General features: G+C 36.9%; 1 long non-coding RNA gene across 2 annotated transcripts in view; it reads right to left on the bottom strand.

Moving 5' to 3' along the window:
* LOC129471343 (uncharacterized) overlaps positions 1–20,781 on the bottom strand; it is a 52,338-nt gene extending 31,557 nt beyond the window's left edge. Inside the window, exons 1-3 of one of the 2 annotated variants that reach the window (XR_008653558.2) lie at positions 20,545–20,596; positions 9,719–9,869; positions 7,422–7,548 (exon numbers count right to left, since the gene is read on the bottom strand). This is a non-coding gene — a long non-coding RNA (uncharacterized lncRNA). Of the gene's footprint in view, positions 1–7,421; positions 7,549–9,718; positions 9,870–20,544; positions 20,597–20,647 lie in introns of those variants that run through there. The other variant, XR_008653557.2, reaches the window with a different exon arrangement.
* Between the last annotated feature and the right edge of the window lie 213 nt (positions 20,782–20,994).

A 20,994-nucleotide genomic window follows, 5' to 3' on the forward strand; every position in this document is an offset into this window, starting at 1 on the left:
AAGTGGCTTTTATCTAAAAGTCAGGCAATAACATATGTTGGTGATGAGGTGAAAGAAGGGAACCCTCATATACTGTTGGTAGAAATGTAAATTAGTACAGCCACTATGGAGAACAGTATGGAAGTTCCCAATAAAATAAAAAATAGAGTGGAGGAGAAGAGCACAACTGTTGAATAGAATGCTCCACTGATTACACCCCTGCAAAGATATCAATTTAACAACTATATACACTTAAAAAGCAGCTTTATAAGAACCAAAATTCAGGTGCTCACAGTACCTGGTTTCAACTTTATGTCACTGAAAGAGCCATTGAAGAGGGTAGGAAAGAGTCCTGAATCACCCACATCATCCCTTTCTCCTCCCATGGCAGTGGCCACATGGTATGGAAAAAGAATCTGAGTGTTTGGGAGAAAAGTGTAGCAATTGTGAGACATTGCATTGAACTCAGTGCTGCCCTGTCATAGCAGAAAGCAAAACCAGACTGAACTCAGCTGACTCCCACCTATGGATGGAGTATTTAAACCATCCTAGCCAAAGGACAATTGCTTGCCCCAGCAGTGGGAACCTGAGTTCTGACAAGCCTCATCACCATAGGCTCAAATGCCCTGGGACCCTAAATAAATTTGAAAGGCAGTCTAAGCCACAAGAACTGTAACTCCTGAGCAAGTCCCAGGGCTGAACAGGGTTCAGTGCCAATGGACTTGTGGGGCATGCAGCTTACTGAGACACCAGCTGGGGTGGCTAAGGGAGTGCTTGTGCCACCCCTCCCCCAACACCAGTCTCCACAGCTTGCAACTACAAAAGAGACTTCTTCCATCTACTTGAGGAGATAAGAGGGAAAAGTAAAAAAAAAGACTTTATTTTGCATCTTGGATACCAGCTCAGTCACACTTGGATAAGGCAGTATTCAGAGTCTTGAGGCCCCCTTTCCATGCCCCGGCTCCTGGATGACATTTCTAGAAGCACCCTGGGCCAGAAGGGGACCCGCTGCCTTGAAGGGAAGGAGCCAGTCCTGCTAGGACACATCATGTGCTGATTAAAGAGCCCTTCCCCCTAAATAATCAGCAGTGATACCCAGATACTACACTGTGGGCCTTGAGAGAGACTCTGAGATTGGCTGGCTTAAGGTGAGACTCAGCACATTCCCAGCTGTGGTGGCTACCTACAGGGAGAAACGTCTTCTGCATGAGAAAAGCAGAGGGAAAAGTAAAGTGGACAGTGCCTTGCACCTTAGATATTAGCTTGGCCATAGGGAGATAGAGCATCAAGCAGACTCTTCAGATGCTGATTCTAGACCAAGACTCTTGGATGGCATTTCTGGACCTGCCCTCGGCCAGATAGGATACCCCTGCCCTGAAGGGCAAGTCCCAGGCCAGGCAGCATTAACCACAAGCTGACTGCAGAGCCCTTGGGCCTTAAGGGAACATCAGTGGTATCCTGGCAGTACTCCCCATGGGCCTGTGGAGGTGATGGTCACAGGATAAGGCTCATCTGCCTGTGGAAAAGGGACAGAAGAGTTGGAAGGACTATGTTTTGTAGTTTGAGTATAGTCTCAGCCACAGTACAACACAATACCAGATAGACTTCTTAAATTTTTGCCTCCAGTTCCTGGATCCCAGATGGTACCACTGTACCCACCTGGGGTCTGAGGGAACTCACTGCCCTGAAGGAAAGGACAGAAGCCTGGTTGGCTTCACAACCTGCTGATTGTAGACCTCCAGCAAACATAGGCGGTATCCAGGTAGTGGTTACACTGGTCTTTGGGCAAGATCCAGTGCTGTGCTGGCTTCAAGTCAGACTCAGTGCAGGCCTAGTGGTAGTGGCCATAGTGGTACTTGTGTTACCCCAACCCCAGCTCGAGGTGGCTCAGAACACACAGAGAGATTTCATTTGGGAAAAACTAAGGGAAGGTAACAAAAGTCTCTTCCTGATAATCCAGAGAATTCTGGATCTTGTCCAAGACTATTAAGGCAATACCTCTGTAAGTTGGAAGAACCACAGTATTACTGTGCTTGTGATGCACTCTAACACAGATATGGCTTAGATCACAGCACACAAGTCCTTTTGCATACTTGGAAAGCCCTCTTATGAAGGATGAGTACAAAGAATACCAGATGGCAAAAATTACAATAAATAATTAACTTTTCAATGCCCAGTCATGACAAACATCTAATAAGCATCAAGACAATTCAGGAAAACATGGTTTTAGCAAACAAACTAAATGAGATACCAGGGACCAATCCTGGAGAAACAGAGATGTGCAACCATTCAGGTAGAGAACTCAAAATAGCTGTGTTGAGGAAACTCAAAGTAATTAAAGAGAACACAGAGAAGGAAATCAAAATTCTATAATATAAATTTAACAAAGACATTAAAATAATTAAAAAGAATCAAGCAGAAATTCTAGAGTTGAAAAATGAAATTGACATACTGAGGAATGCACCAGAGTTTTTTAATAGCAGAATTGATCAGGCAGAAGAGAGAATTAGTGAGCTTGAAGACAGGCCATTTGAAAATACACAGATGAGACAAAAGAAAAAAGAATAAAAAACAGTGAAGGATGCCTACAAGATCTTGAAAATAGCCTCAAAAGGACAAATTTAAGAGTTAGTGGCCTTAAAGACAAGGTAGAGAAAGAGATAGGGATAGAAAGTTTATTCACAGGGATAATAATGAGAACTTCTCAAATCTAGAGAAAGATATCAACATTCAAGTACAAAAAGGTTATAGAACACCAAAAGATGTAATCCAAAGAACACACCTCAGAGCATTAAATAATCAAACTCCCAAAGGTCAACAATAAAGAAAGGATCCTAAAAGCAGCAAGAGAAAAGAAAAAATAACATACAAAGACTTTCAATAAGCCTGGCAGCAGACTTTTCAGTGGAAACCCTACAGTCCAAAAGAAAGTGGCATGATGTATTTAAAGTACTGAAGGAATTTTTGTTTTTTACTGTAGAATAGTATATCTGGTGAAAATATCCTTGACATGTAAAGGGGGAAATAAAGACTTTCCTAGACAAATAAAAGCTGAGGGATTTTATCAACATCAGACTTCTACGGAAATGCTAAAGAAAGTACTTCAATCAGAAAGAAAAAGACATTAACAAGCATAAAATCATCTGAAGGTGCAAAAATCACAACTAATAGTAAGTACGCACGGAAAAACACAGAGTATTATACCACCAGAGAAAATTGTCTTCACTAAAAAGAAGACATGAAGGAAGGAAAGAAAGGCCACAAAACAACCAGAAAACAAATAACAAAATAGCAAGAGTAAGTCCTTACTTCTCAATAATAACATTGAATGTAAATGGACGACACCCTCCAATCAAATGACATATAGTGGCTGAATGGATAACAAAACAAGACCCAATAATCTGTTTTCTAGAAGAAATACACTTAATCTATAAAAATACACATCAACTGAAAATAAGGGAATGGAAAAAGATGTTCCATGCCAATGGAAACCAAAAAAGAGCAAGAGCAGCGGTTCTTATATCAGACAAATAGCTTCCAAGACAAAAATCACGAGACAAAGAGGTCATTATATAATAAGAAAAGGGCCAAACTAGCAACAGAATATAATGATTATAAATATATATGCACCCAACACAGAAACACCCAGAGAAATAAAGCAAATATTATTAGAGCTAAGGACAGAGACTTCAATAAAATAATAGCTGGAGATTTCCACACCTCACTTTTAGCATTGGACAGATCTCCCAGGCAGAAAATCAACAAAGGAACATTGGACTTAAAATGCAATATAGAATAAATAGACATGATAGATATTTACAGAACATTTCATTCAATGGCTACAGACTATGCATTATTTTTCCTCAACACATGAATCATTCTCAAGCATAGATTATATGGTAGTTCACAAAACAAGCCTTAAAACATTCCAAAAACTTGAAATATTGTCAAGCATCTTCTCTGACACAATGGAATAAAAATACAAATCAATAGCAGGAGGAATTTTGGAAACTATACAAACACATAAAAATTAAACAATATATGACCAGTGGGCCATTGAAAAAATTAAGAAGGAAATTGAAAAAATTCTTGAAACAAATAATAATGGAGACACAACATAACAAAGCTTATGAAATTTAGCAAAAGCAGGACTAAGATGGAAGTTTATGGCCATAAGTGCCTACATCAAAAAAGGAAAAACTCCACCTAAGGATGCATCTAAGAACTAGAAAAGCAAGAGCAAACCAAACCCAAAATTAGTAGATGAAAAGAAATAAGATTACGGTTGAAATAAATGAATATGAAATGAAGAAAACAATATTAAATATCAGTGAAACAAAGTTGGCTTTTTGAAAAGATGAAATCGATAAAATTGACAAACCTTTACCTACACTAAGAAAAAAAGAAAACAGTAATAAATAAAATCAGAGACGAAAAAGTAGATATTACTTCTGATAGTGCAGAAATTCTAAGGATAATTAGTGACTACTATGAGCAACTTTATGTCAATAAATTGAAAAGTCTAGAATACATGGATAAATTCCCAGGCACATACAACCTACTCAGGTTGAAGCAGGAAGAAGTTCAAAACCTGAACAGATCAATAACAAGTAATGAGATCAAAGCCATAATAAAAAGTCTCTCAGCAAAAAAGGCCTGGGACCCAATGGCTTCACTGCTGAATTCTACCAAACATTTAAAGAAAAACAAGTATCAGTTCTACTCAAGCTGTTCTGAAAAATAGAGAAGAGCATACTTCCAAATTTATTCTACAAGGCCAGTATTACCCTGATACGAAAATCAAACAAAGACACATTAAAAAAAAAAACTACTGGCCAATATCTCTGATGAATATTGGTGCAAAAATTCTCAAGAAAATACTAGCAAACTGAATTCAACAACACATTAAAAATATCATTTATTGTGACCCAGTGGGATTTATCCCAAGGATGCAAGGATGGCTCAACATATGCAAATCAACTGGTGTAATACATCGTATCAACTGAATGAAGGACAAAAGCCATATGATCATTTTCACTGATGCTGAAAAAGCATTTGATAAAATGCAACATCCCTTCATGATAAAAACACTCAAAAAACTGGGGGTAGAAGGAGCATACCTCAACATGATAAAAGCCATATACACCGACCCATAGCTAGTATCATCTTATATGGAGAAAAAATGAAAGCATTTCCTGTATACTCTGCAATATGATAAGGATGCTCACTTTCACTACTGTTATTCAACACAGAACTGGAAGGTCTAGTTAGAGCAATCTGACAAAAAATAAAATAAATAATGGGCATCTTTATTGGAAAGGAAGAAGTCAAATTATACTTCTTTGCAGATTATGTGATCTTATATTAGGAAAACCCTATAGACTCCATCAAAATACTATTAGAACTGATAAACAAATTCCGTAACAATGAAGGATGCAAACTCAACATTCAAAAATCAGTAGCATTTCTAGATGCCAACAGCAAACAATCTGAAAAAAGAAATCAAGAAAGTAATCCCATTACAATAGTTACAAATTGAATAAAATACCTAGGAATTAGCCAAAGAAGAGAAAGAGTGCTATAATGAAAATTATAAAACATTGGTGGCAGAAATTAAAAAGGACCCTCAAATGGAAGAAATTCCATTTTCATGGATTGGAAGAATTAATATTGTTTAAATTTTCATGCTACCCAAAGCAATCTATAGATTCAATGCAATTTCTATCAAAATACCAATGACTTTCTTCACACAAATAGAAAAAACAAGCCTAGCATTTGTTTGGAACCAGAAAAGACCCAGAATAGCCAAAGCTATCCTAAGCAAAAAGAACAAAGCTGGAGGAATCACATTACTTGACTTCAAATTATACTACAGAGCTATAGTAACCAAAACAGCATGGTACTGGCATAAAAACAGATACATAGACCAATGGGACAGAATAGAGAACCCAGAAACAAATCTACACACCTACAGTGAATTCATTTCTGTCAAATGTTTCAAGAACATAAACTGGGGAAAAGACAATCTCTTCAATACATGATTCTGAGAAAACTGGATATCCATATGCAGAAGAATAAAAGTAGACACCTATCTCTTACCATACACACAAATCACATCAAAATGGGTTGAAGACTTCAATCTAAGAACTCAAACTATGAAACTACCTCAAGAAAACATGGAGGAACACTCCCAGATGTTGGTCTGGGCTACAATTTCTTGAGTAAAACCCCCAAAGCAAAGCCGACCAAAGCACAAATGGACAAAGGGGGTCCCATCAAGTTTAAAAACTTCTGCACAGCAAACAATCGACAAAGTGTAGAGACAACTCATGGAATGGGAGAAAATATTTGAAAAGTTCCTATCTGACATGAAATTAATAACCAGAACATATAAGGAGCTCAAACAACTCTATAGGAAAAAAAAATCTAATAATCTGATTTAAAAATGGGCAAAGAGTTTGAATAGACATTTCTCAAAAGAAGACATACAAATGGTCAACAAGTATATGAAAAGGTGTTCACCATTATTGCTAATCAGAGAAATGCAAATCAAAATGACAATGAGATATCATCTCACCCCAGTTAAAATGGCTTTTATCTAAAAGTTAGGCAATAACATGTGCTGGTGAGGACGTAAGAGCAGGGAACCCTCATATGCTGTTGGTAGAAATTCACAGCCACTATGGAAAATAGTTTGGAGGTTCCTCAAAAAACTAAAAATAGAGCTGCCTTACTATTCAACAATCCCTCTTCTGGGTATATACCCAAAAGAAAGAAAATCAGTATATCAAAGAGATATCTGCACTCCCATGTTTATTGCAGCATTGTTCACAATAGCCAAGACTTGAAAGCAACCTAAGTGTCCATCAGCAGATAAATGGAGAAAGTAAATTTAAATATACACAATAGAGTACTATGCATCTTTAAAAAATGTGGTTCTGTCATTTGCAACAACATGGATGGAATTGGAGGTCATTATATTATGTGAAGTGTAAGCCAGGCATAGAAAGACAATCATCACATGTTCTCACTTATTTGTAGAAGCTAAAAATTAAAACAATTGAAGCCATGGAGATAGGGAGTAGAAGGATGATTACCAGAGGCTGAGAAGAGTATTGGAGGTTGGGAGGTGGGGAAGTGGGGAATGTTTGTTAATGGATGCAAATAAATAGTTAGAAAGAATAAGACCTAGTATTCGCTAGTACAAAAGGGAGACTATTGTAAAAAGAATTTAGTTGTACATTTTAAAATAACTAAAAGATTATAAATGAACTGTTACACAAAGGATAAATACTTGAGGGGGTGGATATCCAATTTTCTGTGATGTGATTATTATGCATTGCATTCCTGTACCAAAATACCTCAGGTACTCCATAAATATATACACCTCCTATTAATATGTACCCACAAAAGTTAAAAATCAAGAAAATGATAAAAAATACCTTATTGCTAAAAATGCTAATGATCATCAGAGGCTTCAGTGAGTGATAATTTTTTGCTGGTAGGGGTATTCACCTCAATATTGTTGTTTGCTGACATCAGGATGGTGGTTGCTGAAGGCTGTAGTGGCTGTGGCAGAATAAAGAAAAATAAGAGAAAAATAATGTTTGTCACATCAACACTTTTTTTCACAAAAGATTTCTCTGTAGCATGCAAAGCTGTTTGATAGCATTTTGCCCACGGTAGAACTTTCAAAACTGGAGTCAGTTTTCTCAAACCCTGCTACTGCTTTATCAACTAGGTTTATGAAATATTCTAAATCCTTTGTTGTCATTTCAACAGTGTTCACAGCATCTTCACCAGGAGTAAATTATATCTTAAGAAACAACTTTCTTGCTCATCCATAAGAAAACACTCTTCATCTGTTCATGTTTTGTCATGAGATTACAGAAATTCAGTCACATCTTCAGGCTATACTTCTAATTCTAGTTTTCTTATTGCTTCCTGCATCTGTAGTTGCTTCTTCCACTGAAGCCTGGAACTCCCCAAAGTCCTCCATGAGCATTGGGATCAACTTCTTCCAAACTCCTGTTAACATTGATATTCTGACTTTCTCCCATGAAGCACAATGTTCTTAATGGCATCTAGCATGGTAAATTCTTTCCAGAAAATTTTCAATTTACCTTGCCCACATGCATTACCAGTATCATTCTTATAGCCTTACAAGATGTATGTCTTAATAAGACTTGAAGCCAGAAATTACTTTTTGATCCATAGGCTGAAGAATGGATGTTGTCTTCGCAGGCACGAAAACAACATTAATCTCTTTTTTATATTTCCATGAGAGCTCTTGGGTGACTAAGAGCACTGCCAATGAGTAGTAGTATTTTGAAAAGAATATTTTTTCCTGAGCACTAGGTCTCAACAGCAAGCTTAAAACATTTAGTAAACCATGCTGTAAACAGATGTGCTGTCATCTAGGCTTTGTTGTTCCATTTATAAAGCACAGGCAAAATATACTTAGCATAATTCTTAAGGGTCCTAGGTTTTTCAAAATGGTAAAAGAGCATTGGCTTCAACTTAAAGTAACCAGATACATAAGCCCTTAACAAGAGAGTCAGCCTGTCTTTTGAAGTTTGGAGCCAGCCATTGACTTCTGCTCTCTAGCATGAAATTCATAGATAGCATCTTACTCCAATAGAAGACTGTTTTATCTATATGGAACATCTGTTGTTTGGTGTAGCCACCTTCATCAATGATCTTAGCTAGATCTTTTGGATAATTTGCTACTTGTTCTTTATCAGCATTTGCTGCTTTACCTTGTACTTTTTTGTTATAGGGATGGCTTCTTTCACTAAATCTCATGAACTCACCTCTGCTAGATTCCTACTTTTCTTCAGCCTCCTCACCTTTCTCAGCCTCCTCACCTTTCTCAGCCTTCATATATTTGAAGAGAGTTAGGGCATTTCTCTGGATTACACTTTAGCTTAAAAATATGTTGTAGCTTCTCAATTTCCATAGTGTCCACAACCCCTCTTTTTTTTTTTTTTTGGTCTCTTATTCAACTTTGTAGTGCTTAAGATAATCTATAATTGAAGAGATGTGTTGCATAAAACCACAAAACTGCAAAAAGGTTTTATAGTTAACAGTTAATCTGGAGTAACATTTTAATTTTCTTTAATCACAAAATCATCTAATTTAAATTAAATCAAATCTAATTTAATTAATGACTAAACTTATCATCTATTTTTACTCCTCCAGCCATAGGACTTAAGCTCAAGCTCTTTTCAAAATAAACCTATAAGCCTACCCCATCCTATGGAAGTTGTAAACTAGAAAAACAATCGATTTAGCTGGTCTCTTTTGGGCTATTTTTTTTTAAATTATACTTTAAGTTCTGCACAACCCCTCTTTTAATGATATACTGAACTCCCTTGCCATACCTCTGTCCAACCAGCATAGTCACTCATTACTTTTTTATTTCCAAATCCAGTGGACACTTTTCAGTTCCTATTTTGCCTTACTATTTACCATTTGACACTATTTTTGAAACCCAGTCTTCCTTTAGCTTCTAATTTTTCTTCTTCCCTTACTGTTTAGTGCCCTTTGCTGTTGTTTTTCTTCTACTCATTCCTTGAATGTTGTTTCTAGATTATCTGCTCCTTTCATTACCCATACTCTCCCTATGTAATCACATCTACTCTGACAAATAGAGCAATCACATCTATTAGAAAGGGTCAACGTTAGGATAATACGACAATGAGACCCTACAAAACTGAATTACTTAAAGAACAAATACCTTTAAAAAAATTCACGAAATAGTTCAAGATGAGTACTTTAGGCTGGTGGGAGGCTTTGTTCCAGTGACCCAGGTTTCCTTCAAATCACTTCTTCACCATTCTGTAGGGCATTGCCGTGGCTCCATGATCAATGGTGGATTGTTCCAGGTTCTAGTTCTCCACAAATTGGGAGGAAAAAAATATGAAGAAGATATCCCAGCTTCTTTTACCCTAGTTCAGGGATCTACCATTTCTATTCTTCTAGTTACCATTTCCATATCTACTATTTTAATTTTTGGTCCATTTTTCACACAACATCCAGGATGATCTTTTAGAGATAAAAGTCTGTCCAGGTGTGGTGGCTCACGCCTGTAATCCCAACACTTTGGGAGGCTGAGGCAGGTGGATCACTTGAGGTCAGGAGTTTGACACCAGCCTGGCTGACATTGTGAAACCCTATCTCTACTAAAAATACAAAAATTAGCTTGGTATGGTGGTGGGCACCTGTAATCCCAGCTACTCAGGGGGCTGAGACAGAAGAATTGCTTGATCCTGGGAGGCGGAGGTTGCAGTGAGCCGAGAATGCCCCATTGCACTCCAGCCTGGGTGAAAAGAGCAAAACTCTGTCTCTCTCTCTCTCTCTCTCTATATATATATATATATATATGTATATATATATACGTATATATACATATATATATATTATTTCAAGAAATTGAGATTAGTTCAATACTAATGGATGATAGAGTTCAAAACTATGAAAGAATTACCATGGATACAGCTGAGCATTAGGCAATGGCTAGATTGTAGAGAGATTTATAAGCAAAGTTAAGGAGCTTGCACTTTAATTTTTTTTAACCATTGCTATATATATACACACACACACACACACACGTTTGATCACGTCACTTAAAAGAAAAGCAATGGTTAAAAAAAATTAAAGTGCAAGCTCCTTAACTTTGCTTATAAATCTCTCTACAATCTAGCCATTGCCTAATGCTCAGCTGTATCCATGGTAATTCTTTCATAGTTTTGAACTCTATCATCCATTAGTATTGAACTAATCTCAATTTCTTGAAATAATATTTTATGTATTTATATGTCATTCCCTTTGTGTAGATATCATTTTATCCTCTTTTGTTTGGTTATTTCCCACCTTTTACTTATCTTTTAGGTTTGAGCTGGAATTTTATTTCCTCCACTGAATTCACAAGATACTTCAATATCAAAAATTGAGGAAGTAATTCAAAGAAAATGCATAAAATACAATGAGAGATATTAATAAAATCTCTAACTTAGAAAGCTATTGTTTATGAACTCATGGGCTACAATTTTAGTGCAAGTTCTGTTAGCAGATGGCCAGCATGTTGGACCACAAACTCTGAAACCAAGAATTAGGTATCATTCAATTACAAAGGCTATTAATAAATAGCTATATCCCTGTAAATCATGTAGGCCTTTATTCAGAAATTTCCCCCTTGTTTGGCTGCCATTTTTTAGTGGCTTGAATTTTTTTTTTTTAATAATAGGACATAGCTAGCAAGGTCTTCTACAATGTCGGTTCAATTAATGTTTTCAAAAACGAAATCTATTGTGCCTGCCCTATTTTCACATGGAAATGGGTAGCTTAGCCTTGGTATCTTGGCCCAGATGCTACATTCTTTTTTCAAAAGATTCATCTCCAATTCAACTTGAAAAGTTGCCTATGTCATTGACATTGCCAATTACATTTCATCAAAGTCTGTGCTTCATTAGCTTTCCAAAATAAGCAGAGGAGAATTCTGATTTTTAGTAGGTGGTCCCAGTAATTGCAGGCCTTAAAAAATTTCAGAGAAATTTTAATTTTTATGTAAACCAATGCCCTTATTAAAATTCTGTCAATATAAAAATTTTATCCCCATAAGCTCCATCAGCTTATGTGAAGCAGCATTCACCATATTGCTTTTTATTTAGAAGTTCTTTATGTATTCCTTTTATTTTGTACACAAGTGGCTCTGTGTGCTTTTGTCTTGTCTAGGATTCATTCTACAATTTTTAATCTCTCAACTAGTTAATTTTAGACATAGAAAGCATATATTTGCTTCACATTTTACATAGTACTTATTAATTAGATAATGCATAGCACACAGTAGATTAATTAAAAACGTAGTAGTAAATAGCTGAAGACAAATAAATCTATGGGTAACAATAAGGTGACCAACAGAGATAGTTCCTCAACTACTTGAGAAAAAGATACAAAAAATAAAATGCTGTCATCTCTCTTAAAGTATATTTTATTAATTTCTCTCAAAGGGAACCATTTCTTAAATTAATACATACATATTCCTGATTTTAAGTAAATGCTAATAAAACAATTTACATGAAGGTGAACAAAATAGAAATATTAATTGTTACTTGTTACTTGTTGTGATTATTATTGTAAAATAAACTACCCGTGACTCTTTATAATGGGATTATAAGATACCTAATTATATGGTATCTGCTGTTCACCGCACCCAAATAAGTTGCCTGGATTTGGTGAAGAAACAAAATTTTCAAGAAAAAGTACAGTGAAAAGTTGACAGGGTGAAGAATATATATTCTTTCAGGAGGATTTATAAGTGAGGAAGTATCCAAAGGGTTGAGCCAGGAGAATCTTCATGTAAGTGGGAAAAATGTCAGGTTAATCACAAAACAAGATGTCAGTATGGTAAGGAAGGCTACAGATGGTGATGTAGAGCAGAACCATGTAAAATTTTGTGAGTACCCATTCCGTCTTCATCCCACTAAGCATATGTGCCTGTTCGATACCAAATTACAGCATGGATGGGGGGATATGGGGATCATTGTAGTCCTATCATATTTTTAATGATTCTGTAATTAAGAAAAGTTCAAAAGTATTCAAAGTTCTTTTTCCTTCTTACTTGGTAAGGACAGAACATACTTTTCTCTCCACAATATACACCGTTATGTATTCTGAACCTCTAAAAGTTTATAAAAGAAAAAAACGTCATGGCAGTAACTTTTGGTGAAGTGAGAGTTTCATCAGTAACAGGAATTAAATGAGAGACGGGTTATTGCAAATGTGAACATGAACTTCATAGTTTTAGTACCATATTTTGTTTGCAAATAAATATCTCAAGTGCTTTCCAAAGGAATGAAAATGGAAAGACAAGTAAAAGACTAGAATTACATAAGATCCAGATGAAGAGGATAGGATTCTTATATCATTCATGAATTCATTTAACTAGAGTTTTTCTATATCATGGGACTGTACAAAAGGCCTAGCAGGCATGTTTTTAAGCAAGCGTTCATTGAAACATGGTTCATTAACTTATGGCCTAAATATCAGAGAATAGTTCAAGAGGTAAGCATCAGGGTATTGAAGGAGAAGATCCATGTTGACATTTCCCAAGAATCTACTGTTCCAGAATCCTTGGGAAAATTATATTAACTTTAGACATACAACATTACAAACAGTAGACACATTTTGTTTTAAAAAATCTTTATATAAATTAAATGGCTGGAGTAAACATTTGTACTACTACCCATGTTCTTCACCCTCCCCCTCCAAAAAACAAAACAAAACAAAACCACAGCAGTTCTAAGATTTCTTTCATGCTACACTCAAGTCACTAAGGAAAGCCAAAGGACAAGTCTCAGAGAAAGACTGTCTTTGGTAAAGATATCTTGCTTCTAGTCTTTAAATTTCTACCAGTGTGGTGACATGGTACATACTGATTTTAAATGTTCCCAGCATGTTGGAATCTTATGGTGAGACTTAGATAATACCATGAGCTTCAGATGGTTTGGCTCACATTTATTTCTTTTAAGTCATGGAGTTTAGGCTAAAATACTATTAGATTATGGTGAGGTAGTGAAAATTTTGGGAGGAACTATGAATCTTCCCAAGGCCTTTTGAATTTTCAGCATATTATAATTTCCAGGATCAATGGAGTTTTCTAGCAAAATCTACTATATCTATAAATTAAGATAAATCTATAAGATACTAATGATTATCCCAACAATAATAATAGAGAATTTTAAAACACATATATATTCACGTGCATACAGACATGCACATTTGAAATTAAAAGAAATGAATCTTTAACAGCAAATTACTACCCCTCATGTTGCTTTTAAAATGGCTTTGTATTTGACTTTGAGTGTTCTGATGGCCAAGGAAATAGGGGAAATATGCTGAAAAGTTACTTTCAGAAGAAAGAATAATAGTTCCTCAGAGGAGTTTTGGTCTGGTTCTCTCATAGCCCTGATTCTCAGAATTTAGTTATAACCAACAACCTGTACTCATAAGACAGAGTCATTATTGATATCAAGTCTTCGTGAGGCAGGTCTAAAGAGACTTTGGAAGCACTGGGTCTAGGAGTTTTAAAGGAAGCTGAGGAATAAGCAGCTATTTAAATTTTCTACAATTTTGTCTGGAAATCTTATTAGGAAAATATGTATTTTTTCTCTATGTTGAAATAGTATATGGTCTATGTAAATTAAACATTCTGCAGTTAGAGTTTTGCCACTGGATGATGTTCTTGCATTTTTAATAAGGCAAAATAAAGTTTGAATTATTTTATACTGTTCCTATTCTGTCCAGAAAGTGATAAACAATGGGATTACAACAGTAAATTTTGAAAATACGCTTTTTTTTAAAACAAGCATTGGAAGAACTAGGTGGCACCATGTGAAGTCCAAGAGACTAGACCATCATTATTTAATTCTAGTGTGTAAGGCTTGTGGTTGGGATGATATTTTGATCTAGTAACCATGTGAGTTTTTGTTATTGTTGTCCTCAGTAATGCTTTTATTTGTGGCCCTGTGGCGCTTAACATGCAAAATAGGCTATGAGGCATTTGTTTCCCTAAAGAAATGTTTCAGCACAGATAATTTAAAATCCATGCTCTTAAATTTTTAATTGCAAAAGCCAAATCCATAAAAAAGAGGGCAAAAGACGGAAGAAACAAGTCAGAGGGCTCCTTTTCCTCCTCTCCTCCTCACTCTAAGGGACTGCACTGGGTTGCACAGTGGGACAAGAAGACGGTATGGAGGGGAATACAGTGTTAGATACCTGGATGCCTCTGAGTGGGAGCTGTGATGTGCCTATCCTCTTGAGTGAAGCCCCCTTGGAGAAGTGTGTGCATATGTATGTGTGTGTGTGTGTGTTTGTGTGTGTGTATAAAACTCTAATGTATCTAGCTTTTTCTTCATCAGTACGAATGGGTAACTAAATGCCACTACTATATTAGAATAATGTAGCATGAAAGAGAAAGGAAAGCAACATGATCAACATGAAAGAATGTGGGGAGAAAAGAATGGAGGGAGAGAGCTAGTTTAAGGAATTGACATACATGATTGCAGAGGCTGGAAAATTCAAAATCTATAAGATAGGCCAGCAGGCTGGAGACTCAGGGAAGGGTTGATGTTATAGCTGGAGTCCAAAGACAATTTGGAGGCAGAATTCCCTTTTCCTTGGGGTATGTCAGTCTTTTTTTTTCCTCTAGGGTTTCAACTGATTGGAGATCCTCCACATTATGGAGGATAATTTGCTTACTCAAAGTCCACTGATTTAAATGTTAATGTCATCTAAAAATATCTTCATAATAACATCAAGACTAGTATTTGACCAAATATCTGGGTACCTTGCCTAGCTAAGTTGACACATAAAATTAACCATGACAAACATTAAACATTTCTGCTGAAAACATTTAGAGAATAAAGTTTAAAAAATCAACTAGAATGTAAACAAAAGAGAAAAAAAGACTGGATATATAAAATTAAATGGAGACTACAAATCTCAGATTTCAAGAGATCACAAGACAGCATAGTTAGTAAAAAAACAGAAGAAGACCGGTATCTAAAAAATGATGAAATTTCAGAATACTAAAATAAAGATTCTAAAAGTTTTTAGAGAACAAAAAACTTACTTCTAAAGGAATATGAAACCTATTGGCATCAGAAGTTGTCATCAACAATCACTGGATGATAGACGACCGTATGTAATCCCTTGAAAACTGGAGGGAAAAAGTGATAGTCCACCTCAAATTCTATACCCATGCCAACTATCATTCAAATAAGTCAGGAAGAAGGGATTTTCAGACGTGTAGTGACTTAAAGTTTATCTTCCACATATTGTTATTTAAAAAGTTACTCCAGCAAATCAAGACGTTAAAACAGTATCAAAGGAAAAGACCACCCTTTACATATATCTTAAGCAAATAAGTCAAATGTATTACTTGCTTAGAAAGTAAGAACAGAAGATGTAGCATACAGACTTTGAACAAAGCAAAGAGCAAACTTTACATACTTCTGAGGAGAGTGAAATTTAGGCACTGGCTCACTTTCAGAAGTATCCTGGAGTGAAGCATCTGATGATTAGGCCGTCGTGAGCAGCCTGAGTACTTACATCAATCTCTCATTATTGCCGATAATAGGTTTAAAACATGTTCTGAGATTTCTACTTTATTATTTGGGTTTGGGGCAAAATAACAGTATTTTTTTTTCTTGATCTTGGACAAGAGAAAATTTTATTCTCAAAATAGAATCATAAGGGGCCCAGGAAGGATGAATGCAAGCAAAAGCAAAGAGAAGTTGCAGCTGGCAGTGGCTTAATACATCCACAGCATGACTTAGCCCTATTGAACCAGGAGGTTGGAATTCTATGGGACAGAGATATTTAGTGCAAAAAAGGAATTCATTAAAGTTTATCTTCCATTAAAGTTTATCTCAGTCATTATAATTATAATAATTGAGAGTAGAGAGGAAGGAAATGCAATACATATGTTTGAGAGTTGGGGGTGGGGAATTCAATGTAGTGTAGTATCAGTTTTTGTTTGTTTGTTTGGGTTTTTTTGTTTTGTTTTGTCTTATTTATTCCAGGATCAGTTATATTTCCACACCAGATCATTAAGGAAATTTGGCAAAGATACAATTGAATAGTAAGTAAGTAAATGCAACACCGCGGTAAAACATTTAGTTTTGGCAAAGTGTTCATTGTTTTATACTTATTATAAAAGTTGAATAAAAACTATTGATGCAATCTATTTTTCCAATATTATTTTTAATGGTAACACTTCAATCTACTTTTGTACCCTGTATTAATCAACATGCAAGGTACAATATTCAAGCAACTAGAGATTTCTATTTTGTTTTGTTTTGTGGCATTCCAGAATAATAATTAGGACTCACTAAATACTTAAAATCTAATTATGAAAAAAAGGTTAACTAAGCTTGTGTTAGGCAAACATACTTTCCTCATGTATCTTTGGAGAATTTATATTGTTTCCATAGGTAATAGCTCATTTAATATACACCTAATTTTTTCAGAAGTTATGAGACTTTTCTGCACCTAAAAAGTTAGGGCTTTTCCCATTTCTGCCATTGGGAGTCATGGAGGAGATCGCAGTATGTTATTTACACCTTTAATTTTTACATAGATTAAATCCATAAATTCCTGAAGATATATTCCATTTCATTTTACTTTTATTTATTGACTTCTTGGATGGAAATTTATTCTTTTTCATATGTAAAAGAAACATTGTGACTTTAAAATATAGTATCACAGTTGAAAGCACAAACTCTGGAAACCGGCTGACTGTGTTTGAGTTTAATGACCACCAGTTATACATCACTGTGTGACCTTGAGTATGTTACTTAACCCCTTTCTGCCTCTCTTGCCTCATCTGTAAAGTGACCGTAGTAATAGTATTTATCTTATAGAGCTGTGAGGATCACACAGTGTTTATTACCTATTGTTCTGTTAGAAAACTTAATGGCTTAAAACAATTGTATTGGGCTGATCTTGGACTACTGTAAAATATAACTGAGACTGGGTAATTTATAAGAAAAGAAGTTTAATTGGCTTATGGTTCTGCAGCATCTACTTCTGTGGAGGTATTCCAATCATGATGGAAGGTAAAGGGAGCAGGTATATCACATAGCAAGAACAGGAGCAAAATAGAGAGTATTACAGTATTACAAGTTAGAGAGTAATACAGTATAAAGGGTATTACACACTTTTTTTTTTTTTTTTTTTTTGAGATGGAGGCTCGCTCTGTCACCCAGGCTGGAGTGCAGTGGCGCAATCTCAGCTCCCTGTAAGCTCTGCCTCCCGGGTTCACGCCATTCTCCTGCCTCAGCCTCCTGAGTAGCTGGGACTACAGGCGCCCGCCACCACGCCCAGCTATTTTTTGTATTTTTAGTAGAGACGGGGTTTCACCGTGTTAGCCAGGATGGTTTTGATCTCCTGACCTTGTGATCTGCCTGCCTCGGCCTCCCAAAGTGCTGGGATTACAGGCGTGAGCCACTGTGCCCAGCCTACACACTTTTAAATGACAAGATCTTGTGATAACTCACTCACTATCAAGAGGATGGCACCAAGAGAATGGTGCTAAACTATTCATGAGAAATCCACCCCCCTGATCCAGTCACCTCCCATCAGGCTCTATCTCCAACACTGGGGATTACAATTCAACATGAGATTTGGTGGGGACATACACTGAAACTATATCATTCTGCCCCTGGCCTCCCAAGTCTCATGTCCTTCTCACATTGCAAAATATAATTATGCTTTCCCAATAGTCTCCCAAAGACTTAACTCATTCTAGCATTAACTCAAAAGTCCCAAGTCTAAAGTCTTGTCTAGAGATAAGTTCCTTCCACCTAGAGGCCTGTAAAATCAAAACAAGTTATTTACTTCTAGGACACAATAAGAGTATAGGCATTGGGTAAACATTCCCATTTCAAAACACAGAAATCAGCCAAAAGAAAGGGGCTGCAGGCCCTATGCAAGTTCAAAACCCAGCAGGGAAGTCATTAAATCATAAAGCTCCAAAATAATCTTTGACTCCATGTTCCACATTCAGGGCACGCTGGTACAAGGGGTGGTCTCCTAAGACCTTAGGCAGCTCCACCCCTGTGGCTTTGCAGGTTTCAGCCCCCATGGCTGCCCTCACAGGTTGTTGAGTGCCTGCAGCTTTTCTAGGTGCAAAGCTTAAGCTGCTGGTAGATTTACCATTCTGGGGTCAGGAGTATGGTGGCCCCCTTCTCACAGTTCCACTAGGCAGTGCCCCAGTGGGGATTTGATGTGGGGTCTTCAACCTCACATTTCCTCACCACACTGCCCTAGCAGAGGTTCTCTGTGAGGGCTTGGCCCTTGCAACTAGCTTCTGTCTGGCACCCAAGTTTTTTCATACAACCTTTGAAATCTAGGTAGAGGCTGTCAAGCCTCTTTCACTCTTGCTTTCTGTGTGCCTGCAGGCTTAAAACCACATGGAAGCCACCAAGGCTAATGGCTTGCATCCTCTGGATCCTTGCATCCTGAGCTGTACTTGTGCCCCTTTGAGCCAAGGCTGGAGCTGGAGCAGCAGAATTTGAGGAGCAGTGTCCTGAGGCTGTGTATGGCAGTGGGGCCCTGGGCCTGGCCCATGAAACTATTCTTTTCTCCTAGTACTCTGGGCCTATGGTGGGAGGGGCTGCTGCAAATGTCTCTGAAGTGTCTTCATTTCAGAAATGCCTTTGCCTTTGAAAAGGCCTCTGAAAGCCCTTTTCCTATTGTCTTGGCAATCAGTACTTGGATCCTTTTTAGTTATACAAGTATCTCTATCAAGAGGTTGGTCCACAGCATGCTTGAATTTAGCTCCCAAAAAAGCTTTTTTCTTTCTTTGCCACATGGCCAGGTTATAAATTTTCCAAACCTTTACACTCTGCTTTCTGTTTAAATATAAATTCCAACTCTAAGTCATTTCTTTGCTCCCACATCTGAGCATAGGATATTCGAATCAGCCAGGTCACATCTTGAATGCTTTACTGCTTATAATTTTTTTTCACCTGATACTCTAAATCAGGAGTGTTCAATCTTTTGGCTTCCCTGGGCCACATTGGAAGAAGAACTGTCTTGGGCCACACATAAAATACACTAATGCTAACAATAGCTGATGAGCTAAAGGAAATGCAAAAAAAAATCTCATCATGTTTTAAGAAAATTTACAAATTTGTGCTGGGCTGCATTCAAAACCTTCGTGGGCCTCATGTGGCCTGTAGGCTATAGGTTCAACAAACTTGCTCTAAATCATCACTGTTTAGTTCAAACTTCCGCAGATCACTATGGCATGAACAGAATGCAGCCAAGCTCTTTACTAAGGCCTAACATGTGTGCCCTTTGCTCCGGTTTCCAATAAGCTTTTTGTTCCATCTGAGACCTCAGAAATCCGGCCTTCAGGGTCCATATTACTATCAGAATTTTGGTCACAACCATTTAATCAGTCTCTAAGTAGTTCCAAACTTCCCCTCATCTTTCTCATCTTCTGAGCCCTCCAAAATATTCCAACCTCTGCCCATTACTCAGTTCCAAAGCTGCTTCCACATTTTCAGATATCTTTATAGCAATGCCTCAGTATTCAGTACCAATTTTCTGTATTAGGCTATTCTTGCACTGCTATAAAGCAATACCTGAGATTGGGTACGTTATAAGAAAAGGAGCTTAATTGGCTCATGGTTCTGCAGGCTGTATAAGAAGCATAGTGGCATCTGCTTCTGGGGAGCCCTCAGGAAGCTTCCAATCATGGCAGAAGGCAAACGGGGAGCAGGCACATCATATAGTGAGAAGATGAACAGGAGAGAGAGTGGGGATGACATGCCATACACTTTTAAATGACCAGTTCTCAGGAGAACTCACTCACTATCTCAAGGACACCACCAAGGGGATGGTGCTAAACCATTCATGAGAAATTCACTCCATGATCCAATCACCTCCCACAAGGCCCCACCTCCAATATTGGGAATTACATTTCAGCATGAGATTTGACAGGGACATACATCCAAACAGTATGAACAATGATGAACATTTATTATTTCTCACGTTTCTGTTGGTCAAGAAGATGAAAGATGTTTAGCTTGAAGTTCTGACTCTTTACGGTCTCTGATGGTGTAGCAATCAAGAATTTGGAGCTGTACTGGATTACTTATTGGCTGGCAAGTTGGTGCTGGGTATTGACATGAGACATCAGTTCCTCTTTTTGTGGATCTCTGCGAAAGATACCTAAGTGTCCTTACAACATAGTGGCAGCCTTCCTCCAGAGCAGATGATCTGAGAGAGGAAGAAGCTATCCTCTTTATGACCTAGTCTCAGAATCACATAGCATCACTCCTACCCCATTCTACTGAATAGAATGAATCATTCAGTCTGCCCACATTTGAGGAAAAGTGAATGCAAGGGGAAGAATGTCAATGAATTAATGACATTTAAAAGTATTGGAACTATTACATATACAAAGTGTATACATCAATCATTAACACAAAATAAGTAATA

The sequence above is a fragment of the Symphalangus syndactylus genome, chromosome 21 (assembly GCF_028878055.3).
Source record: "Symphalangus syndactylus isolate Jambi chromosome 21, NHGRI_mSymSyn1-v2.1_pri, whole genome shotgun sequence".
In the NCBI taxonomy this organism is placed as follows: Eukaryota; Metazoa; Chordata; class Mammalia; order Primates; family Hylobatidae; genus Symphalangus; species Symphalangus syndactylus.